Source organism: Lolium perenne, chromosome 3, assembly GCF_019359855.2.
Source record: "Lolium perenne isolate Kyuss_39 chromosome 3, Kyuss_2.0, whole genome shotgun sequence".
In the NCBI taxonomy this organism is placed as follows: domain Eukaryota; kingdom Viridiplantae; phylum Streptophyta; class Magnoliopsida; order Poales; family Poaceae; genus Lolium; species Lolium perenne.
In genome coordinates, this window is record NC_067246.2 from 318,149,658 (window position 1) to 318,159,926 (window position 10,269).

General features: G+C 47.1%; 1 long non-coding RNA gene across 1 annotated transcript; it reads left to right on the forward strand.

Annotated features, from left to right (window-relative positions):
- The first annotated feature begins 410 nt into the window (after positions 1-410).
- Positions 411-6,112, forward strand: LOC139837715 (uncharacterized). The gene is made up of 3 exons (XR_011754351.1): positions 411-829; positions 3,972-4,092; positions 4,911-6,112. It is a non-coding gene; the product is annotated as an uncharacterized lncRNA (long non-coding RNA).
- The last annotated feature ends 4,157 nt before the right edge of the window (positions 6,113-10,269 follow it).

Here is a 10,269-nt window from a genome sequence, read left to right on the forward strand (position 1 = left end):
CAACGCAAATACCACCTAAAAATATTAATTTTGAGCGGTATCTTCATCTTCCAAATCTTCATGTTTTTATCAACTGGTATTACTGGTTGGATAATGGCATTTTACAGTGAACTTACAGAGAATTTTCTATTGGATTGTAAGTTCCAAAGAAATTTATCTTGCCCTTCAGACAAGTGGATGGATTAAACACTTGTTCCGGACTAGATTTACCCGCCGAATCAGCATTTTTGCAGTAACCACCCTACTCTTTTCCCGTCCAATTTCCGCCCCCTCCGCCCACGCTCTCGTCCTCTTCCTTGTGACGACAGCGATGACCGCGACGACCGCCCTCTCCTCTTTCTCCCGTCGACGGCGCCCACCACCTGCGCCTCTCCCCCTCCATCCCACGACGTCGCCGGCCTCTCCTTTTCTCCCGTCGCGGGCTCTCTCTCCCTCTATCACGTTGCTGCGCCCTCGTTCTCTATTGCGCACAGAGGTGGTGCTAAAAATGGGGATTTTCGGCCTGATCTCTCGCGGTGGCGGTGGCGGCGGCCCGGAGGAGCTCAAGTGGTGGCGGTGGCTATCGGGGATCTAATCGCGGTGGTGATGGAGCTTCAATCGTATGCTTCTGCCGCATCGCCCGAGCTTGAGCTAAAAATGGGGATTTATCTCTACATATGTCTCAGTGGCGGTGGTGGCGGCACGGCGGAGCTCCAGTGGAGATCTTTGGTGGAGGATCTCCAATCAGCACTTGTGGCGGCGGCGGTAGAGCTCCAATGACGTGGTGACGCTCGATCCGGCCGAGCTCGACATTGCCGGCTCCTAGTTCTGCAGATTTCGCCGGAATAAGGTCTGTGTTCTTAATTTGCTCTCAGAGTCCAAATCCATGAAGCTTATTTGTCTTTGGATGCTGCAATTTGTTTTTTTGTTTTCACCTATGTCACCAATCCCAATCCTAATCCCTGCAGAAAGATTTGTTTCTGTACATTGTAAACTATGGCTGATATCATTGGATGATATCCACACTTGATGTGAACTACGGCTAGTCATTGTACTGGAAAGCTTGCTTAGGCTATTGCTTTAATTTCTACTGGAATGCTTGCCTGGAGTAGTTCAATGTCTCTTTTGTTTTCTTAAAAAAGTCTCTAACCTGACGCAAATGGACTAATTTTACAGTCTTGAGTTCAGTCTAGAATTATATGCTGCACGGCACTGCGTTACTTGAGTATATTTACAGAACTTCTGCTCGAGTATGCTTAGTGAATATTGCTTAGTGGAGTAAGCTTACCGGAAACCAATCAGAGAATATTGCTTACTGGAGTATATTTACAATGAATATTGCTGTCAATTATTTCAGTATGCTACTACTGCCAAAGCTATCCTGGGTAGCCACCTGTGAGTTTTTTACTCCACCAATAAACATATCGATAACACAGAAGCTGTGAGTTTCTATCATGAATGGCATCTTGTCAGTCTACTAATAACTGAAAAGAGCAAGAGTAATAATAGTCTGTCTACTAGATTGTGGAAAAAATTCAACAAATCATCACATTGTGTGAGTCTAGGCTCTTCAGAAGGCATTTTCTTCGTGCAGATGTCACGCCCTTCATTAACTGCGGTGCATTCTGACCCAGGGAAACACTTTTAAAAGATTTAGTCGCAGATGCAGTCTTTGTTTTCTTCACCTTCGTTTGGTGTTCAGTCACAGGCATCAACACAGTATGCTCTAGCAAGCTTGAGAACCAAGGAAATAATCCTTGTCTAACATAGAAGAGCATATATGCTTCCTGATGTAGTGTTCTTGTCTCAGTAATGGAATCAACCTGCAACACACATAACTTTTAGAAGATGAAAATATTTGTCATGAAAATAAAGAGCAAATGACTACTGACACTTACAAGTGAGTCATTCATCAAGTGCCAACTGCTTGGTGAAGAACGAATGGTGCACACATAATGGCCAAAGTTTGGTGAGCCAGAATGCTCAACAAGGCCATAAAGATCATATTTAGGTCCTGATGAATGTGAAAATACAAGGAAAACATCAAAATATGCTTAATGATGAACCTAAAAGAAGTAAAGAGCGGAAAAACTCACCTCCATGTCTGGATCACTGTGGAATGGCTTCAAGTCAAGTTCTGATGGATATGCCACATGTTTGGCAATCTTCTCAATGGAACCATCAAGTGTGGTGAAGCGCTTGAATTGAAATGCAATGACATCAGGTGCTTCATCAATCACAAACCGCTTGTACTTACAAACTTCAGCATTACAACTATCACAGGTTAGCTTGTTCTCTACACCACCTATTCGCTCCACCTTGGTAAAAGATTCTAGGGCGGAAACAAGGTTATCAACCGGATCAATCTCCAAGCTTAGATCAAGGAAGAGCTCTGATATCTCTGAGCAGTGGCCACAATCATGGCATGTCAACTGTACGAAGATAATTGCGTTAGTTGGAACACAAGTGCAACGAAAAAATTTAGCAATGACAAAGTATACATACCTGGCTTTTTAATCGACCTCCAAACACCTGCTTGACAATAATTTCCTCATCGCAAGTATTATCAAGGGTACACTTATGCAAACTTTCTAGCAAGCAACGAAGGAACTCATGTGCATCCTGTTGTTGACCTGGTATAAAACCTGGATTTAATTCTGGCAAATCTTGTCAAGGAATAGACAGACTTTATTTATCAATCTTTTTTAACATTTGTCATGTGCATCATCCAAAGTTAAGAGAAAACATAAACTCCACTCAAAGGATACTGCTTAAATTATCTTTAAACCTTGTTGGCATTAAAACCGACCCAGACCTTTGAATTGACTCCTCTATATGTTCTTTAAGGGCGCAGAAAGAACAAAACCCATCTTCATCATCTATGTGGTAACAAATCATGGAAAGCAAAGTGAGAAAATGGACGTTTAACAAAACAAAAAGCTCCCATAGAACACTACACACATACATGAGCATGGAGTGTAGTGGTCGGTGCAACGGAGCTTCTGGAAAAGTGGGACAGTGTGAGTGATGCACTGGAGAGTTGCATTTAGAAGGCATGTGTTTCCCATATTCTGAAGACCAGCTCCATGCATGTGTTTCGCATTTAGTATTTTACTCCAACATATGGCACCAACATATGACAAGAGGAGTACATACCACTAAATGAGGTTCTCTCGAATGGGTGCTCCGCTTCTTATTTTCCTTCTCTCGAATGGGTGCTCCGCTTCTTATTTTCCTTTTCATTGGAGCTCTGTAGCTTTATTTTTGGAATGGGCAGTGAGTGTTGCTTAGTGTGCACCTGCATAAATTTTAAAATTTCAAATTCAAATTCTATGAGCAATATGAAACAATTTAAATTCTATGGCTCCTTACCTCAGCGGCTCTTATAAGATCTCTAGTTTTTACAAGCAGATCCGCCTTGATAGTTAGAGAGATTCCTAGATGACGTTCTGCCTGGAGGCGGTTCTTATACAAGTGGCGGATTTTGTAGCCTATCCCTCCTCCTTTTTCCATTACCCCAATTATACATGACTGGAGTGTCAAGAAGCTTCGTGAGAGTTTGTCAGCCGCATACTTATTATATTCTTCCTCCACGCCCTCTATCAACTCCCGGATGTTGCTTGGTGCTAATGTATCGGTGAGAGACTGCAGAGACCTGAAGAAGCATAGATCTAGAACATTTAGGTCTGGACTATTTGGAGGTTGCTGCATCAACCTGATGTCCAAATCAGTCTGTGCTATGGCCTGTCGAAAACCCTCATCATTTGGGAGGACATGAGGTTTCGCATTGTCCTGCTGGATGTAGATTGTTCTTCCTCATTGTAGAGGATTATCGGATCCTCATATTGGAATCTCATCTTCTTGTTTATTCTCTTTCTCTTGTTATATTGTACTCCTCTTGTTCTCTTGTCCATAGCCTACAAAAATGATCACGCTATAATCCATAGAATTATAACAAAGTGTACGAATAATGTTGTGAATTCTCTCTGCAGGTACTGCATGATTCTAGTTACTGAACCATTGTTTCAGAGAATGATCAAATGCATCGGGTAATGCATGATCAGAGAACTGCAGCTTCAGGTCATGACAGTCGTCCAAGAAGAAGCAGAAAAGGTATATCCCATTAAAGCTACTCCAATGATCGTTATGGTTTAGTGGATGAATACTGTGATGAATATTTGAAAAAGCTGAGCTATACAATTTACTGGAGCAACCTACTTTACAATTTTCTTACTGGAGTATTTCTAAAACTGGAATGATCATGATTTTTTGTGAAAAGGTACTCAAACCTTGTCCTTACTGCATATTGCTGTGATAATATGAATGAGAAAATGTGCTTTCAAGCAGTATTCCATTGCAGTACTCCAAATCATTCAAAGTTCTGAAACTTGAATTTATATGCAAGTGACAGTTAACACTGTCTGAATTTATATGCAGTGCAAACTTTAATTTTCCTTTGCAGTTATTTACTTCCATAAGGTTGCAAACTACAACCAGACAAGGTAACATGAAATCCTACTCCAGACAATACCCTTCAGCACTTCAGAAGCAATAAACAGAGCCACCATGTTTCAGTTTCAAACAATCAGCATCTAATCCTCTAAATAAACATCAAACAGTCAAGGTTTCAGAAATCTCTTTTGCCTCTTCTACTGATCTCTGAAGTATATATGATTACTTAAGGAGCCTGCTCAAAATGAAAGAATGTCGTTTGCTTATACAGAATGGAAGACATTGAAATTTTGTTTGCTTATGGAGACTCACAGTTCTGATTTATTCACTGAACTAGTGATTCATATTCAGTCTACAGGATCTGCACAACTACTCCTGTTTACATTATACTCACTGAACTAGTTTGTAGATTCAAAGAACAAAATGCTATTCCTCTTTACATTATACTCATGTACTCTCCAAATCAACATGTGATGCAGATTGGAGGACCTACCAAATGGAGACATTGCAATGTGTTACAGAATCCAGGATGCTCCAGCTGCTGCTCTGCTTCATCCTGCTCTGCTTCATCAACGCGGACAATGGCGAGGGACGGCTCCGGCAGGTGAGGCGACAGCGATCAACCTTGCGTCCATGCCTTCTCGTCGAGAAGAAAGACGGCGGGAGAAGGTTGCAGGGTGGAGGCCGGAGGGACGGCTACAGGGTGGGAGGAGAAGCTTGCCCGGCGGTGCCGGCCTCCTCGAGGCGGACGCATGGGCGCAGGAGGTGAGCGGCGACCGGCGGCGAGAAGCGAGCTTGGCGGAGTGGCCTGCGGGAGAAGGCTGCAGGCGCGGCCGCCGGGGAGGGATGAGATACTAGCCCGGCGGCGCCGCCCTCCTCGAGGTGGACCCAGGGACGCAGGAGGCGAGCAGCGACCGCCGGCGAGAGGCGAGCTTGGTGGAGTGGCCTGCGGGAGAAGGCTGCAGACGTGGCCGAATGAGGGATGAGATACTGGCCTAGCAGCGCCGCCCTCCTTGAGGCGGAACCATGCGCGACGCGAACTCCGGCGGAACCATGCGCGGCGCGATCTCCAGGGAGGCTGGCGGCGTGATCTCCGGCGGAACCATGGCGAGAGGCGATCTCCACGGAGGCTAGCGGCAGCGCGAGCTCTACATAGGCCGGCGGCGACAGTCAAGTTCGATGGAGGCCGGCGGCGCTAGGCGAGCTCGACAGAGGCCGGCGAATGGCGGGAGGCCGCCGGCGCCAGCGCTCGATCGGGACGATCAGATCGATTGATCGGGAGTCGATCGTTTCGACTTTGAAAGCGGGAGGACCAAAATGTAAAAAAAGCTTCAACTATGTGTCCGACACCTAAATCTAGTCGGAGGGAGGGGACGACCCGGGGGTAATCGTCCTGCAAAATTTTCGCATATGTCTTCCCCTTTTCGCTTGGAGCCATCATATGTCTTCCCCTTTTCGCATCCGAGTTGAACTAATCAGAAATTTGCACCTTCTCATGCTCACCCACTTCACAAGTTATTGTTACTAACATAGTTTCACTTGTAGACCTCCCGTACAGGTTCAACATATCACCCTTCTATTGTTTTGTTGTTTGTGGAGTATCAAACGTTGTCACTACAAATTGTACTTCTGTAACTTCCTCAGTTGTCACTTGTCAGCAATGTCACTTTCTTCTTCCCTACATTCTAGAAAATTATACTTGCCTCTAATTAAGAAAGGGCTGGTGATCAATCACCTGTTCACGAAACCCTAGCCTCCGGGTCGCTCTCGGTCAACTCCGAGGCGACCCCCGCACCACTGCCACAACCCCCCACCTCGCCTACCGCTCTCCTTGCTGCCGGAGGAGGCTGTCCCACGGCGGACACATGCGACGGGGAGCATCCCCGGTTTGTTCTCTCCCAAAAATCTAAATCCCACCAAAGTACCCCCCCTTTCATGTGCGCCGTCGGCTCGGTTGTGCTCCACTTCAGCCCCCCCCCCCCTCCTTCCGCAGATGTGCTCCTCCTCGGGGCCTGCTAGCACTCTCGGCCCCTAGCGACATGCTGGTTTCTTGAGCGTCAGCTTCTGCCGACCTTCATGCAGCAGACTTGGCTTCTCTGGTCCTCCTTCCCCGATGGTTCTGGCCGTGGAGGCCAGGGTCTGGACTAGGGCCTGTTGGCTGCCCTCTCATCCAGGCTGGACCATTGGCGGTTTGGCCACTGCAAGTCTGGTGGCCCGTGTTCACCTTTGGTTGTGGTTTTCCACCGTGTGGGGGAAGGTCAGCTTGTCCCGACGTGTGTGCCAAAACTCCGAGAGAAATCTTTGTTCCTGGCACGGTCCGGAATTGGTAGTGACGATGCTCTCTACGTCGTTCTTCCTCCTTAGAGGAACCTTTCTGGAGCTTCGCACGCGTCGATAGGTGCGCCCCTCGTTTTCCTGCCAGCCCTTTCCGCGTAACCTTCCAGGGCTAGGAAGCTATCATGGTGGCCCAGGCGGGGCTGCCTAGGCATCCTGGGGTGGCCTCCGCTTGTGTTGACCTTCAACCATGGGGGCGGCACACCGTTGTCTTCACCCTAGTCTCTGCTATCCTATGCCCTTCGACTGTGTTTAGTCTCAGTGGCACAACGCCCTTCGGCTTGGTCGATGACACTGGTGTGGACGCACGATCTGGGCTATCCGACGCCCTTCGACTGAGCCGGTGAACCTCTTGATGCGCCCATGCATGGTCTCCATGTATTCTGCTACATGATCCTTCGGTATGCTTGCCTGCGGCGTCGAGGTTCTTGTTGGAGGATTCCCTAGAGGTCGGCTTGAGGCCCTCAAAGTGGTGTACTGGTTATGACTTTGCTCTGGTTCGTGCCTTGTGGCGTGACTTAATTCTGCATCGCCCTTCGACCACAAGGTCGACACACCGGTGTCGTCACCCCAGTCTCGGCTATCCGACTAACTTCATGGTTTCAGTTCTACAGGTCTTTTGTCGTTGCCCGTTGCCCGCCTTGCCAAGTTGTGGTAGTCATCATTTGAGATAATAGCCTCCAGGACCTCCTCCTTTCTTTTTTATGTGTTCCCTTACTTCTAGTAGGGTTTTTTTCTATATTTTATTTGTCTTCTCTCCCTTGTAACCCTCTATTTTCTCCAATTTGTTTGTAATAACATGGGTTTATCAGGTTACTTTTGATGAAATGCAACAAACAATGGGGATGCCCCCCCACCCCTCGGGTCAACCTCGGAAAAAACCACATGTTCAAAAAACGGTTGAGTAGTTACCGTCCATGAATTAGATGCCATAATTGTGTAATGTTTCGGTGCTTAGAAATGGGTAGTGTAATTTGCTCTCAGAAGATTCTGATTTTTTTTTTCCGTGTGCTTTATCATATTTTCTATGTTTCCTTCCGTGAAAAAAATGTAAACTAATAATTTGCAAGATTTTTAACATGAGATGTGGTCATTTTGTTGCTAGTGGAACTTTTAATTACATAATATTGTTAAAAAGACATCTCGTATAGAGAACTCAGCTATCAGATTGATGAGTATTGGTTGTTTCTTAGTCTGTGATTTCTATGCAACCACATACTTCCTTAGTCCCACCAAATTTGTCTGATACTTATTAAAATTTAGATGTATCTAGCATCCGGATTTAGAAGAATCTGAGACAACTTTGATGTTTGTCCCCTTTATTGGGAAAAAAAAAAGATGTTTGTCCTCGTCGGGTTCGGGTCGCAGATTGTGTTCGGCAGTGTTCATTTTCCTCGGCTGGTGACATCAACCTGTAGGCTACCCATGGTCAATTTCTAGAATCTGCATGTGTGGCACTAAATATTTTCTGTTTACTCTCTGGACTAAATATACATGCTTCAAGCGGAGCTGACTGAGCGCCATGCCTGACGTAATAGAGCCATCATTCACCACTCATAGCTTCACCCAACAGTGAGTGTGTCCAATCTCATTCCTCGTTTTTTTCACTAGCTAATTAGCACTATGCACTGTCATGATACCATATTGTATCGCTTGGAGGTCTTTGTGATGCGAGGCATTCGTGAATGGAATGTCGGTGGCTCCTCCATTAAACTTGGAGGTGCCCATCCAGCTAAAGGTTGGGTGCTGGCAACACAAAGTGGGGGTTGCGAGATGTCAATTGCTCATCTCTCGGTCCCCAAAAAAATTGCTCATTCTGACCTTGAGCATAGCACTAAGCCCATAGAGTCCTAGACTGTAGACTGTATAGTCACAGCCACTTAGCGCCAGGTGAGAGTAACCGACTAGGCTGCATTATATCGCATGATCAAACGTAGCATCACGATGAAAATACCCAAAAAAATGTCAAGGTATGCGGAAACAGGCATTTTATTTGCACACACGCATATATCATGGCAGACAGATCTGAAAAGATCCGCCACCACACCACTGCCTCGCGCCTCCGCGACCAGCAGAGATGAGCCTCTGAACAGTGCTCTTCAATGAGGCCAAGCGAAGAGCTGTCTGAGCCAACGCACAATGGCGTGAACGCCCGAGTGCCCTCCTACTGCACCACCGTGTGCAACGTTTCAAGGATTGTGCGTCACATATCCTCAAAATGTGCTAATTGTAGTGAAACATAGGAACTCGAACTTTTAGAGCATCTTCAGTCGCGTCTTCCAAACCGTCCCCCAAACAGCGTCAGATCAAGCGTTTGGGTGACGTGTTTCGTTCCTGCTGCGTTTGGGAGACGTCGCTCCCCAGCCGCATCCCCAAAGCGCCTCGCCGAAACATTGAAATACGCTTTTTTTTTTTTGCATTTTATTTCAATAAAGAGTAGAAACATTCCACAAACTAATACATAATTGGGAACATGGTTTACACGAAGATATAATGTAAAACATGATTTTCCACAAACTAATACATAGTTTGAACCATGGTTGACACAAATATAAAATATTGCAAAATAACTAAACCTAACTAGGCCGGGCATCGACAATTTCGTGTGTTCGCTGACAAGAAAGAACACTCGCAGGCACACCCAGTCACCCAAATTGTAAAATCCAGCTGTTGACGGTGCCCTTGTTGGTTCTTTCGAGAAAGAACAACCAGAAACCTATGTGCATATTTTCGCTGCGAACAAACAACACTCAGTCGTCGTCCTCCACAACGTTGTCGCAATGGTAGTACCGGCGGCAACACGTCTCGTCGAACACCTAGACTCTCATGTCCCCCTCGCCAAGGTAGGAGAACATGAGCACGAAGCCGGCTTCGAGACGGTGGTAGTGCGCGAACTTCTCCCAGCCGATGTGAAGGTACATCTTGTCGTGCGCATCGTAGATCACGTCCATGATCCACCGGAAGCAGCAGTAGGCAGCCTCCCGCAGATACAGCAAGACCGGGCGCCCGTCGCGGGCGAAAAAGTTGGCGAAGGTGCCCGACAGCTTCTGGACGCCGTGTGGGTCGCCCATGAGGACGACGACGAACTCGAACAGTACTTGCCGCTCCACCTCCTACAGGCCCGACGATGAAGACGACGGCATCGTAGGCGACAGCGAGCGTGCAGCTCTGCCGTGGCCACGACCACGGCCGCGAGCTCGGCCTGCGCCTCTACCAGACATGGCGTCGACTCTTGATGAGATGGTGGCGGCTAGGGTTGGGGAGAGAGGTGCTAGGGTTTGTGTGTGAGACGATGAGAGAGCGGCCCTTTTTATAGGTCGGAGGGAGGCGGGGGAGTGGTGGCGCTCATTAACGGCAGCACGCAGAGCTAGGCCGACGAGACGCTTCGCTGCGCCTCTGCGGGAACTACACCGTCGCTGCGAGCCAATTACTTCCGTCGCGAGGTAGGCGACGGTTAGGTTAAACTTCAATGTGCCACTGACGCGTCGGGCTCGCCACGCCTCA